The 12727-nt window shown below is 45.9% G+C and overlaps 1 protein-coding gene across 4 annotated transcripts in view; it reads right to left on the reverse strand.

Moving 5' to 3' along the window:
* The window catches only part of Arih2 (ariadne RBR E3 ubiquitin protein ligase 2), a 51982-nt gene extending 51408 nt beyond the window's left edge, over nucleotides 1-574 (reverse strand). The window contains exon 1 of one of the 4 annotated variants that reach the window (XM_059268686.1): nucleotides 410-574. The gene's annotated coding sequence lies outside the window, so the exon portion shown is untranslated. Of the gene's footprint in view, nucleotides 1-53; nucleotides 170-202; nucleotides 305-409 lie in introns of those variants that run through there. The other 3 variants (XM_059268692.1, XM_059268688.1, XM_059268689.1) reach the window with 3 other exon arrangements.
* Between the last annotated feature and the right edge of the window lie 12153 nt (nucleotides 575-12727).

Consider the following 12727-nt stretch of genomic DNA (forward strand, 5'->3'; position numbering starts at 1 on the left):
GATGAGCGTTAACAAACACTCCGGGCGGCGCAGCAAAAGCTCCAAAACCCGACCTAAATCGGGAGCCTCGGAGGTGGCGCGTTTTCCTGGAGCGCCCAGCGGGGCAGGCCCAAGTGTACCGGCGCCCGCCAGTCAGAGGCGCTGGCCTCCGACCTCTCGGTGAGCTAAGAAGGCGACAAGAAGAGAAACCCCGAAGACGCACCGGGCCGCAGCGGCACCGGCCGCCGCCGCCGCCGCCGCCGGGAGTATCTCCCAGTCAGCAGGGAACGCCAGGACCCGGGACACCCCGAACTCGCAGGCGGCGGCGAAGGCGGAGCCCCGACCGCGCCGGGGAGGCGCGCGGGGACCCCCCCCCCCCTCCAGCGGCCAGCCAGAGTAAACAAGGCCTCAACTCCCGCCGCGCACTTACCGGGAGCCGCGGCCCTGCGGCCGCAGAGCCCAGATCCGCCAGACCAGGTCAAGCCGGACCAAAAGAGTCTGACGGGAGCGCAGCGGCAGCGGAGGCGGCGGGCGGACGCGGGTCGGGCCCGCGCTACCTATTCCGGCGGAGCCGTCCCTGCAGCTCCGGAAGTGTTCTGTGCAGTCGCGTCACTTCCGGCAGGGGTCGGCCCGCGGTCGCCGGAGAAGCTAACAGGCTTCTGACAAATACGTAGTGGTAGGAATTGCTTCCTAGCGGTGCTATGTTGAGAACGTTGAGTCGCGCCGGGCGAAACTGCCGAGAGTTCGCCTTTTGAAGAAGTGATCTAGACATTTCCCCCTGCTTTAGCCTACCAGCGCCTTTATTCGATATATATTTTTATATTTTCTTACATTTATTTTGTGTGTGCCACAGCTCGCGTATAGAGGTCAGAGGACAACTTTCGGGAGTCAGGTTTTCTCCTTCCAACATGTGGGTTCCGGGGATCAAACACTTGTCTGGCTTGGCGGCAAGCTCATTTCACCCACGGAGCCATCTCTCAGGCCCTTAGCTGAAATATTTTTAGCTATCTTTTTCTGACCGTCCCCTCACTTCCCTGTTTATACTCTGACGTAGAGCATGAGAAGACATTCAGGCGATAATGGAGCGGGTGAAAGGATCATAGTTTCCGGGCAACTGTGGTTTGACAAGACATACTCGGAATTTCTACCTATGTTTGGAGGAAGTTTTGGCCTGCGACATCAGGCTTTGGCTTCTGGCATCACAACCTTACGAGCCAACCACTTCTACTTTCATTCACCTTGCACGACCGATATTTATTGTTTTGTTTTTAAAAGCGACTCAGTATATAGCTGTAGATGTAACCAACCGTCTTTTTAAATAAGAAACACAGAACCAATGCAAAGAAGAAAGCCAAGAGGTCAGAGCCAAGAGCTAAAACCTTACCCTTCCTCCTGCGGTGGTCCTACCTCTCCGAACCAGAGCTACTTTCTGTGTTAAAGTCTTTATATAGAGTTTCTGTTCTGCCTTCTCATTGGTTGTAAACCCAACCACATGACCGCCTTGTCACTGCCTGTCTGTATAGACCTCCAGGTTTTCTATGGTTGGTATTGAGATTAAAGGCATGTGTATCCAATACTGGCTGTATCCCTGAACACACAGAGACTTACCTAGCTCTGCCTACCAAGTGCTGGGATTACAAGCGTACGCCACCACTGCCCTGTTTTCCTATGGCTTGCTAATAGCTCTGACCCCCAGGGCAACTTTATTTGTTAACATAGAAATAACATTTTAATACAAATAAAATATCACCATATATAGCCATGGCTGGTCTGTGTTGCTACTAGACTACCAGGCCCAGCGATTCATACATCTTATGTGTTGTGCTGCACAATTTCTGACCACAACATAGACTGTCGTTAGGACTCCAGTCCATTCTAGGACTGGTCACCAAGTGTTGACAGAGTGAAGCCAGTGTTGCTTGGTAGTAAATGTTTGGCTGTGCAAATCTGTAGATAACCTATTTCTATCTTTTCTCGAATGTATGTACTGGTATTCAAGACACTCATCTGAGTGGAGTGTTGTAGCACGAATCTTAAAAGGTCTTATTAACAAAAACAAACGTGGAGCCAGGTATTGGGGTGAATGCTGAAAGATCAGAGAACAACAAGCCACAGCCAACCTCACCTGGCCAGTTCCTCAGCTGATCCTGTTTCCTCAGACTGGAAGCCTCAGAGTCCTCATCTGAATGGATCTCAGCTGAACTGCTGCTAAAAGCCTAAAAGCCTAAAAAGGCTCTAGTTCCTCGTGCTCACACCTTATATACCTTTCTGCTTTCTGTCATCACTTCCTGGGATTAAAGGTGTGTCACCATGCCTGGCTGTTTCCAGTGTGGCTTTAAACTCACAGAGATCCAGATGGATCTCTGCCTCCTGAATGCTAGGATTAAAGGTGTGTGTTCCCACTGCCTAAACCTATGTTTAATATAGTGGCTGTTCTGTTCTCTGACCCCCAGGTAAGTTTACTGGGGTGCACAATGTATCAACCACAGGGTGTAGTGGTGAATGCTGAAGTCACATCACTCAGGAGGCTGAGGCAGAAAAGAAAACTGTGTATAACAGACTCTTACATAGAACTGGGAAGTTGGCTGGGCCGTTAAAAGCTCTTACGCCCTTTCAGGGGACCTGAGTTTCATTCCCTCTGTGATGCACATCTGAACGGCCTCACAATGTCATGTAACTCCAGCTCCAGAGGATCTGAAGCCTTCTTCTGACCTCTTCAGACTCAATATAAGCCAAACAATACTTTTTAAAGATAGACTGTTTCTGTGTATCCCTAGATAGCCTGAAACCCTATGTAGACCTTAAACTCACTAACTCACTTGTGTCCACCCCCCATGCCCTACTTAAAATATATAAAAATTTGGGTCAGGTACCAAAATCAGGGGTAATAATTGCTGAAAGTCTCTAATTTGGAATGAGAATTAATAGTACTTGGGAGGCAAAGGCTGGGAGGAATCACTGCAAGCTCCAGTCCAGCCTGGTCTACATAGAAAGTTTCAGGCCAGGCAGACAGCCAGGGTACATAATCAAAGATTATCTTTAAAAATAAAAAAATAGGTTATAAACCAGTGTGCTAGTTGCTTTTACAAAGTAGATTTCACTCTGAGGAGAACCTCAATTGAGAAAATGTCTCCATCAGCTTGGCCTGTAGGCAAGCCTGTGGGCCATTTTCTTGATTAATGATTGATGTAGGAGGGCCCAGCCCACTGTGGACAGTGCCACACCTTGGTAGGTGGTCCTGGTAATAGAAGAAAGTAGGCTGGTGGGGCTGGAGAAAGAACACCTGGGTTCAATTCCCAGCACCCACATGGCAGCTCACAATTCTCTAACTCCAGTTCCGGGGCATCTGACACCCTCACACAGCCATGCAGGCAGGCAAAATACCAATGCACATTAAAAAAAAAAAAAGTCAGGCTAGGAATCCATGGGGATCTGTTGTTTGTTGGTCTTTGGTGTATTGGGGGTCCTGCCACCCAGCTCCCAAATAAATTCACACACCAAGGCTTATTACTTATGAATGCCTGGCCATAGCTTGGCTTAGTTTCTAGCCAGCTTTTCTCAAATTATCCCGATTACATTTTTGCCTCTGAGCTTTTCCTGTTCCCTTACTTCTGTAAATCTCACTCTTACTCCGTGGCTGGCTGGGTGACTAGGTGGCTGGGTGACTGGGTGGCTGGGTGACTGGGTGACTGGGTGACTAGGTGGCTGGGTGACTGGGTGGCTAGGTGGCTGGCCCCTGGAGTCCTTTTCCTCCTCTAGCTCCTACTTCCTTTCACTCCATCTCTTTCCTTCCTCTTCTCCCAGATTTCTCCTTCTGTATATTCTCTCTGCTTGCCAGCCCCATCTATCCTTTCTCCTGCCTCTCTATTGGCCTTTCAGTTCTTTATTAGACCACCAGGTGTTTTAGACAGACACAGTATCACAGAGTTAAACAAATGCAACATAAACAAAAGTAACACACTTTAAAATACTACTCCCCAACGAGGATCAAGCTAATAAGCAATAGTCCTCCCTCACCCTTGCTTCAGTCTTCCTTCAGTGCCAGAGACCTTCTTACCTGCTTTGGCGGGGTGGGAGGAGGGTTCAGGTTCCAATGAGGACGTGTGCAGTGCGGGGGAGGGCGGAGAGGCAGGACAGGCTCTGAGGGTGAATTGGGATGGCTGCCAGCAGCTTTTAATTGAGAAAAGATTACACTTTTTTTTTTCCTTTTCGAGACAGGGTTTCCCTGTGTAGCTTTTGATACTGTCCTTGAACTCACTCTGTAGACCAGGCTGGCCTCGAACTCACAAGAGATTCATCTGCCTCTGCCTCCTGAGTGCTGGGATTAAAGGTGTGCACCCCCCACAGCCCGGCCAAGATTACACTTTTTATACTGTATAGTTGCACATAGGATTATTGGGAGACAAGGTGAGTGTGAGCTGGGATGTGGATTGAGATCAGGGGTTGAGGAATCTAGCATTGACCTTGACAATAGGCACCAGTCACGCTAATAGAAGGGCCACAAGTTCTAACAAGAGCTCGAGATAAGAAGAATGATTGCTTTATCAAGCAGAAACTTTCCTCAAGTTCCCATGGGAATGAAGACCCTTATCCAAATGCCTGGCCTTGGGAAAAGGACTTCTGGGGAGCAGACACTATACTAGTTTCTTAGTCTTACTCCATGGGCCTGTTCCCCTCATAATGCTCCCAAAAAATGAAGGTCCTGGTATCTTACTCTTTTCCCATTATAATGTACCATTCTGATTTCTCTGTATTTATTAACTGAATTCTTGCCTTTAATGGCCTCAGGCTCTGAATCTGAATTGTAGGCATTTCATCCTTGGGATCAGGTATGTCTAGTAAATCTCTAACTTTTCTGTTCTTGGTGTAATAAGAGGGCGCATCAGAATTCCTGGTAACACAGTGGTTGGGATTTTTTTTTTCCCAAATTATTTTGTTTAGAGAGGCTACCATTGTACACATTTTTATCCTCTACCAAAATCCATACAAGAGTTCCCAAAGGGAAAGGCATTAATATTGAGAATCATTAAAAATGAAAGTAAAAAGGTGCTGGAGAAGTGTGGTTTGCAATGTGGAAATGCTGGAACGTTGGCCAGCAGCAGTGGTCACCATGCAGTCCACACACTCCAGGTTCCTGCCTCATGTCCTTGTTCTAATTTCCTTTCATAATGGACTATACACTGGAAGGGGAGATAAATCTTTCCTCTCCAAGTTGCTTGATCTTTTTTTTTTCTCTTTTTTGGTTTTAAAAGACAGGGTTTCTCTGTGTGTAGCCTTGGCTGTCCTGGAACTCAGTACTCTGTAGACCAGGCTGGCCTTGAACTCAGAGAGATCCACCTGCCTCTGCCCCTGAGTACTGGGATTAAAGGCAAGTGTCACCACCTCCTGGCTGTCACAGCCTTATCACAGCAATAGAAAGCAAACTAGAACAACTTGGGTAATTGAGTTGACAAAACCTATCTGTAGATGGGAGTTTCTCTGGTCCCGCCTGGTCTGCGGTCCCACAGCCGCTTATAAAATGATCACTCAGAAGCTTAATATTAATTATAAACTGTTTGGTTTATTTTATTTATGTTTGTTTAGTAAGAAGCTCAGGCTTCTTACTAGCTAGCTCTTACATCTTAAATTAACTCATTTCTATTAAAATATGTTTAGCCACGTGGCCATCTATTGACATGTTGCTCCTTCGGTGGCAGGCTGGCATCTGCTCTGACTCCGCCCTCTTCTCCCTGTACCTCTCTTGAGTTTCCCGTCTGACTCTTATCCTTCCTAACCATAGGCCAATACAGCTTCTTTATTAACCAATAGTGGCAACTCATATTCACAGTGTACAGACAGACCATCCCACAGCACTTCCCCTTTTCTGTCAAATGGAAAAGGAAGGTTTTTACTTCAACATAGTAAAATTACATATAACACAACAGTTATCAAGCAAGAATTACAGTTACAATATCTATTCTATTTGTAGTTGGCAAAATTAGAAAATACTCTATCTTACGTTTGAGTCTAAAGTTTTATATCTAATTGATCTTTTTTTTTTTTTTTTTCTTTTGAGACAGAGTTTTTCTGTGTAGTTTTGGTGCCTGTCCTGGATCTCCATCTGTAGGACCAGGCTGGCCTCGAACTCAGAGATCTGCCTGGCTGTGCCTCGCGAGTGCTGGGATTAAAGACGTGTGCCACCACTGCCAGCCTCTAATTTATTTTTTATCGTGACTAAGGAAAACTATAATTATAACTATCTATCTAGTCTTCAGCTTTATCAAAGACCCCAGAAGGATATATTACCTAAGTAAACAGGAAGTGCTTTGAAAGCAACTTCCGAAATGTCAGAGACAGCTGGCTACATGGACAATCATGCAAAGTTCCTCTGCAACGTTGGGGCATCCATCTTCAGCCTACAGGCTTAGAGTCTCTGGCAGACTTTTTAGTGAAGTAGGAAATTTGAAGGACTGACATCTCATTGGTTGATAAGTAAAGCTGTTTGGCCAATGGTGAGGCAGAATAAGGTTAGGTGGTACATGCAAACTGAAGATGGAGATTAAGAAGGGTGGAGTCACAGCAGATGCTGTGAGCTGCTGCCAGGAGAAGCAAGATATGAGAGAACAGGTAATGCCACAAAGCCACGTGGCAAAACAGAGATTAATAGGAATGGGTTGAATTACGTTGTAAGAGCTAGTTAATAATGAGCCTGAGCCATAAACCATACAGTTTGTAATTAATATTAAGCCACTGGGTGATTATTTTATAAGCAAGATTCGTTCCAGAGAAACTTCTGGCTACACATATCCATGTAAATCATGATATCAGAAAAGGATCCAAATTATATTTTCTGCAAATGAATTTCAGCCATTACTTTGAGTTACTGGTAACAGATCCACTACTGTGAGTAAGGGAGAGTAACAGCCTTTCTATATATGTCTTGCACTGGCAATCTACAGAATGAAGATGCTCACCTATCAAGTGTCATGTTATATGAGAGACTTGATGAGACCTTGGATTTTAGTTTGGAGTCTTGGGACCAATTCCAGCCCCCTTTCCCTGCAGGTACTATGGGATGGTTGTCCTTGGGATTCCAACACCTACCTGACACACGCATGCACTTGATAATGACTAAGAGCACTTCTGCTCTTGCAGAAGACCAGAGTTCAGTTCCCAACACCCACATGGAGGTTCACAACTACCTTTCTCTGGCCTCCATGGGCTCAAGCACACTTATAGTGTACATATACTCACAAAGGCTCACACATATTTTTTAAAAATTTAGAGTCATGCTCAAGCTCCAGTATGGCAACGTAAGGCTGCTCACATACAATCTCCAGGCTTGCATGTGCCACAGCATGGTCACATATGGCTTCCTGATATCCTTGCAGACCACCAGGGTCTGAATCAACATTGTGAAGTTCAACCCAGTTTGGTGGCAGTAGGCGACACCTTAAACCTGGCCAAGGTACCCAGAGTTGAGTGAGGGCTATGAGCATGATGAGACGTTTTTGAGGAAGATGCACACATGCTGCTTGAGGTGGTTGTGCTGTAGAGTACCCTGCAGTGCCCAGAATCTGGTCATGTTTTCCCCCATCAGCTTTGGAATCCCCAACATGGTGCTGAGTGACATGGAGACTGAGACATAAACCTTGCTAACCACCACTTTGGCATTTTGTTACCATGTATATTTGATGTATACCATGTGACCCTGATCTCCTCTCAGTGATACACCAAGCAACGGGATTTTTTAACTCCATAGTGTGTGTGTGGTGTGTGTACATATTTCTCATTAAAGGTTCAAAACCAACTATGTGTATACACACATATTACACACACACACACACACACACACACACACACACACACATATATACACACACACTAAATTTAGGGTCAGGAGAAGTGGCTCAGAACTTAAAAAGCATTTGCTGCTCTTGTAGAAGACCTGAGTTTGGTTCCCAACACTCACTTTCCAGGGGTCTTCTGCCTTCTTACCAGCACTGCACACACATGATGCACATACATATATACATACAAAACCCTCATTCCCATAAAACTTTGTGTTGTTTTCGAGAGAGGGTTTCTTTGTGTTGTCTTGGATGTCCTGAAACAAGCTCTGCAGACCAGGCTGGCCTCGAACTCTCTGAGATCCCCTTGTCTCTGCCTCCCGAGTGCTGGGATTAAAGGTATGGTGCCACAACCACTTGGCTTATAAAACTTATAAAACTTCTTTTTTGTTTGTTTTTGTTTTTCAAGACAGAGTTTCTCTGTGTAACAGTCCTGGCTGTCCTGGAACTCTCTCTGTAGACCAGGTTGGCCTCGAACTCACAGAGATCCACCTGCTTCTGCCTCCCAAGTGCTGGGATTAAAGGCATGCACCACCATGCCCGGTTGGAAGGCCTCAGTTTCAAAGATGATCTGCAGAAGCAGCTGATGCCTCCTCCTGATGCACATGGCTGGCCTAGGCTTAGGAGGAGTGGAAGGAGATTCAGCAATACTGGAAGTAGCCGAAGTCTTGGCCTCTGTCTAAGTTACCATCATAAGGCATCCAATTAGAAAAACAGGGTGGACCTGCACTCATGTGCACAAAGCCCCCTCCACTCCATTTAAAAACTATAGGAATAGGGCTGGAGAGATGGCTCAGAGGTTAAGAGCACTGGCTGTTCTTCCAGAGGTCCTGAGTTCAATTCCCAGCAACCACATGGTGGCTCACAAACCATCTGTAATGAGATCTGGTGCCCTCTTCTGGCCTGCAGGGATACATGCAGACATTACATTGTATATATAATAAATAAATAAATCTTTAAAAAAAAAAAAAAAAAAAACTATAGGAATAAACCCTACTTGAACTCTTTGTTTCCTTGTTCCAAACAACTTACCCTAGCAACTGACCCTACATGCCTGTCTCTCTTTCTGGATGTTCAGGTTGTTTGTTTGTTTGTTTGTTTGAGACAGGGTATCTCTATGTAGTCCTAGCTGCCCTGGAACTTGATATATAGACAGGCTGGCCTCAAACTCAGTTCTCCTGATTGCTGGGATTAAAAATATGCACTACAGAACTCCTGGCCTGTTCCTTGCTGTTTTTAAGACGCACTTCATTTGTATGGAGCTGGAGAGATGGCTTGGTTGTACAGAGGACCCGTGTTTGATTCTGATCTCCAGCACTCATGTATAAGGGTGTTTTTCCTGCATGTAGGTATGTACACCAAATGTGTGCTTGGTGCCCAGGGAGGCCAGAACGATTTTGGATCCACTGGAACTGGAGTTATAGACGGCTGGGACCTGACTTGTGGGTGCTAGGGATCAGAATCAAATCCGGGTCTTCTGGAAGAGCAGCCAATACTTTTAATTGCTGAGCTGTCCATCCAGCCTGGCTGTTTGGTTTTTAATCTACCACTGGTAGCACTTTTGGAGAGCTTCTAGATGTTACCAATAACTAAGAGTTACATCTAACAAGACTTTAAATTTCTTCCCTTCACCCACCATTTGGCCTTTGGGCCCTTGGGTTCAAATGTTCTGTCTGCATGTATGACTGCAGGCCAGAAGAGGGCACCAGATCTTATTACAGATGGTTGTGAGCCACCATGTGGTTGCTGGGAATTGAACTCAGGACCTCTGGAAGAACAGTCAGTGCTCTTAACCTCTCTGAGCCATCTCTCCAGCCCCCATTTCTTACTCTTTATTTCCTTCATGATAATACTAATATTTAATAATTATCTTCTGTCCTAGGGTTTCTATTGCTGTGATGAAACACTATGACCAACAACAAGCAGAGAAGGAAAGGGTTTATTTGGCTTACACTTCTACATCATAATCCATCATCGAATGAAGTCAGGACAGGAACTCAAACAGGGCAGGAACCTGGAGGCAGGAGCTGATGCAGAGGCCACAGAGGGATGTTACTGGCTTGCTCCTCATGGCTTGCTCAGCCTGCTTTCTTATAGAGCCCAAGACCACCACCCTAGGAATGGCCTCACCCACGATGTGCTGGGCTTTCCCCCATCAATCACTAAGAAAGTGCTCTACAGGCTGGCCTACAACTGATCTCATGGAGGCATTTTCTTAACTGAGGCTCGCTCCCTCTCAGATGACTATATTTTGTGTCAAATTGACATAAGTCTAGCTAGCACATCCTCCTTTTTCTTCTTTCTTCTTCCTCTTTTTGCTTTATACGGTGATATTTTATTTGTACTGAAATGTGATTTTTATTTGTATGTTAATAAAGTTGCCTGGGGATCAGAGCTAAAAGTGAGCCATTTAGCAGAAGTCCAGGCGGTAGTGGCACACACCCTTAATCCAATCACCTGGCAGGCAGAGACTCTGTGTGGTCAAGGACACAACCAAGCGTGGTGACCCGGACCTTTAATCCCAGTACCAACCATAGAGACCTGGAGGTCTATATAGACAGGCAGTGACAAGGAAGTCATGTGGTTGGATTTAGAGCCAATGAGAAGGCAGAACAGAAAGGCAGTAAAAAGACAGTCACACAGGAAGAAAGTCTCTCTCTGGGGAAGTGACAGCAGTGAGTGGTAAGCTAAAGGCTATTTGCTAGTGCTCTGATCTCTTGGGCTTTTAACTTTTTATTTAGCTCTGTGTTTCTTATTTAATAAGACCGTTTAGAATTTTGTCTACAGCTTTATTATTATTTTAGACAGGGTCTCATTTACCTTGGACTGGTCTCCAAAAACTAGTTACAAGTGATGGGACACACCTGTAATCCCAGTGCTTGGGAGGCAGAGGCAGAAGGATTCAAAGACCCTAGCCCTTCAGGCTTACACCCCCAAGCCTCAGAAAGAGAGAAACTTCAAGCACCAAGAAATGAGAAACTAAAAATCTAGTTCCCAGGGCAACTCAGCCACTACTCAATCACCCCTGTAACAATATAACAATGTAAAAAGATTTCTGTTAAGAGATGTGCTCAACTGTGACTGGGATAGTTGCAGGTGTTCCAGGAAGGCCCACTGTGACCTGTGTGTAAGCTTCACTCCCACCCTGATACCCGCCTTGAGGTTTACGTAACTGTACCCTCTCTGTGATCACCCTGTGATCAGGCCATGAAATTGTATGGGAATTGTAATCTTGTGGGTTTTGTGGGTTTTTCCTTTAAAAGCCCTTATGGGGCTGCAGTAAGATGCGGCTCTTGCTCTTAGGAGCAGAGTTTGCCCTTCTATATAGAAGCTTAATAAATCCTCGTGCTGTTGCATCAACTGGACTGGAGTCTGGGTTCTTGGGGCGCCCACTTGAGACACTAAACTTTGGGGTCCAACAGGATCAGCACAAGTTTAAGTCCCAGCCTGGTCTAAATAGCTAGTTCTAGGCCAACCAAGACTAAATACCAAACGACCTGTTTGAAAAACAAGAACATATATGTAGGCAGGAATGGCCTTACCTTCTGCCTCTATGTCTCATGTGCTAGCATTGCAGACAGGCTTGCCCCACCATGACTAACATTTTTTTTTAGCTCTCTTGCGTCTGTGTGTGTGTGTGTGTGTGTGTGTGTGTGTGTGTGTGTGTGAGTGAGTGGTGGTATTAGGGGCTGCATGAGCCCGTGTATAGGAGTTATAGAAACCAGAGGAAGCATCAGAGTCCTTTATCACCTCATTCCTTGTTTTTTTTTTTAAAGATTTATTTACTTATTATGTATACAGTGTTTCTGTTTGCATGTATCCCTGTAGGCCAGAAGAGGGAGCCAGATCTCATTACAGATGGTTGTGAGCCACCATGTGGTTGCTGGGACTTGAACTCAGGACCTCTGGAAGAACAGCCAGTGTTCTTAACCTCTGAGCCATCTCTCCAGCCCCTCATTCCTTTGAGAAGACTCTTCTTGAACCTGGAATGTGAGTCTTTTGCTAGGCTGGCAGCTAACAAGCCCCAGTGACCTCTTATCTCTGCCCCTCACACAGTGCTGGGGTTACAGGAAATCCCACAACCATGCCCAGTTGGTTCTGTCCTTGCTGGAATCAGGGCCTCATGGTCGTGCAACAAGTTCTCTTAACCACTGGGCCAAACCTCCAGCCTCCTTCCCCAGCCTTACATTTGACAGGGGCTCACTGTGCCGTCCACTCTGGCCTTTAACTATCCATCCTCCAGAGTTCTAGAATTAGAGGTGCACACAGCCATTCCTTTGTCACTCTTCCCAATGGACAGTCTCCTGAGGTTTATGTATATATACTCTTTATCCTGGAGTCTTCATAACTGCCATCTCTAACCTTTAACCTAGTTTCCAAGGAGCACAGTTGTTACCAACCAGCCATGTTCTCAGATCATCGAAGCACAGCGAAACTAAAAGGTGTTGTAGATTTTTTTCCCCCATTGCCTCAGGCTCCTACTTCTTTTTCTTCCGCCTGTGACCGCTGCCTTCACTGCCACTGACCTGTACTGCTATAATTATCTCAGCTGGTTCGGCTGCCCCACTTCGCCCCACACAAATTGATTCAATTAAGAGAGATTTTCCAAAAACAATCTGATTGTGTCACTGCTGGGTCTGAAATTCTTTCGCAGTCCCTCATTCCCTCCAAAGAAAAGAGGCTTTTGTGCATTGCTCCAACCTCCTTGCCCTCCACTCTATCAGGGTTTTGGGACTAGCTAGTCCTCCTCAGTTCCTGATTCTAGTGTTCTGGTCTTCCCATCCCTGCCTCACAAGATTTGCTCCTCTTGGCCCCATCTGAGGTCCTTCCCATAGTGACGGCAGAGTCTCTGGTTTCCTAACTTCTTGGGTACTTCTTTGTTTTCCAGGTCTTTCCTCATCTATTTGGACTCTGAACGC

The sequence above is a fragment of the Peromyscus eremicus genome, chromosome 7, assembly GCF_949786415.1.
Source record: "Peromyscus eremicus chromosome 7, PerEre_H2_v1, whole genome shotgun sequence".
In the NCBI taxonomy this organism is placed as follows: domain Eukaryota; kingdom Metazoa; phylum Chordata; class Mammalia; order Rodentia; family Cricetidae; genus Peromyscus; species Peromyscus eremicus.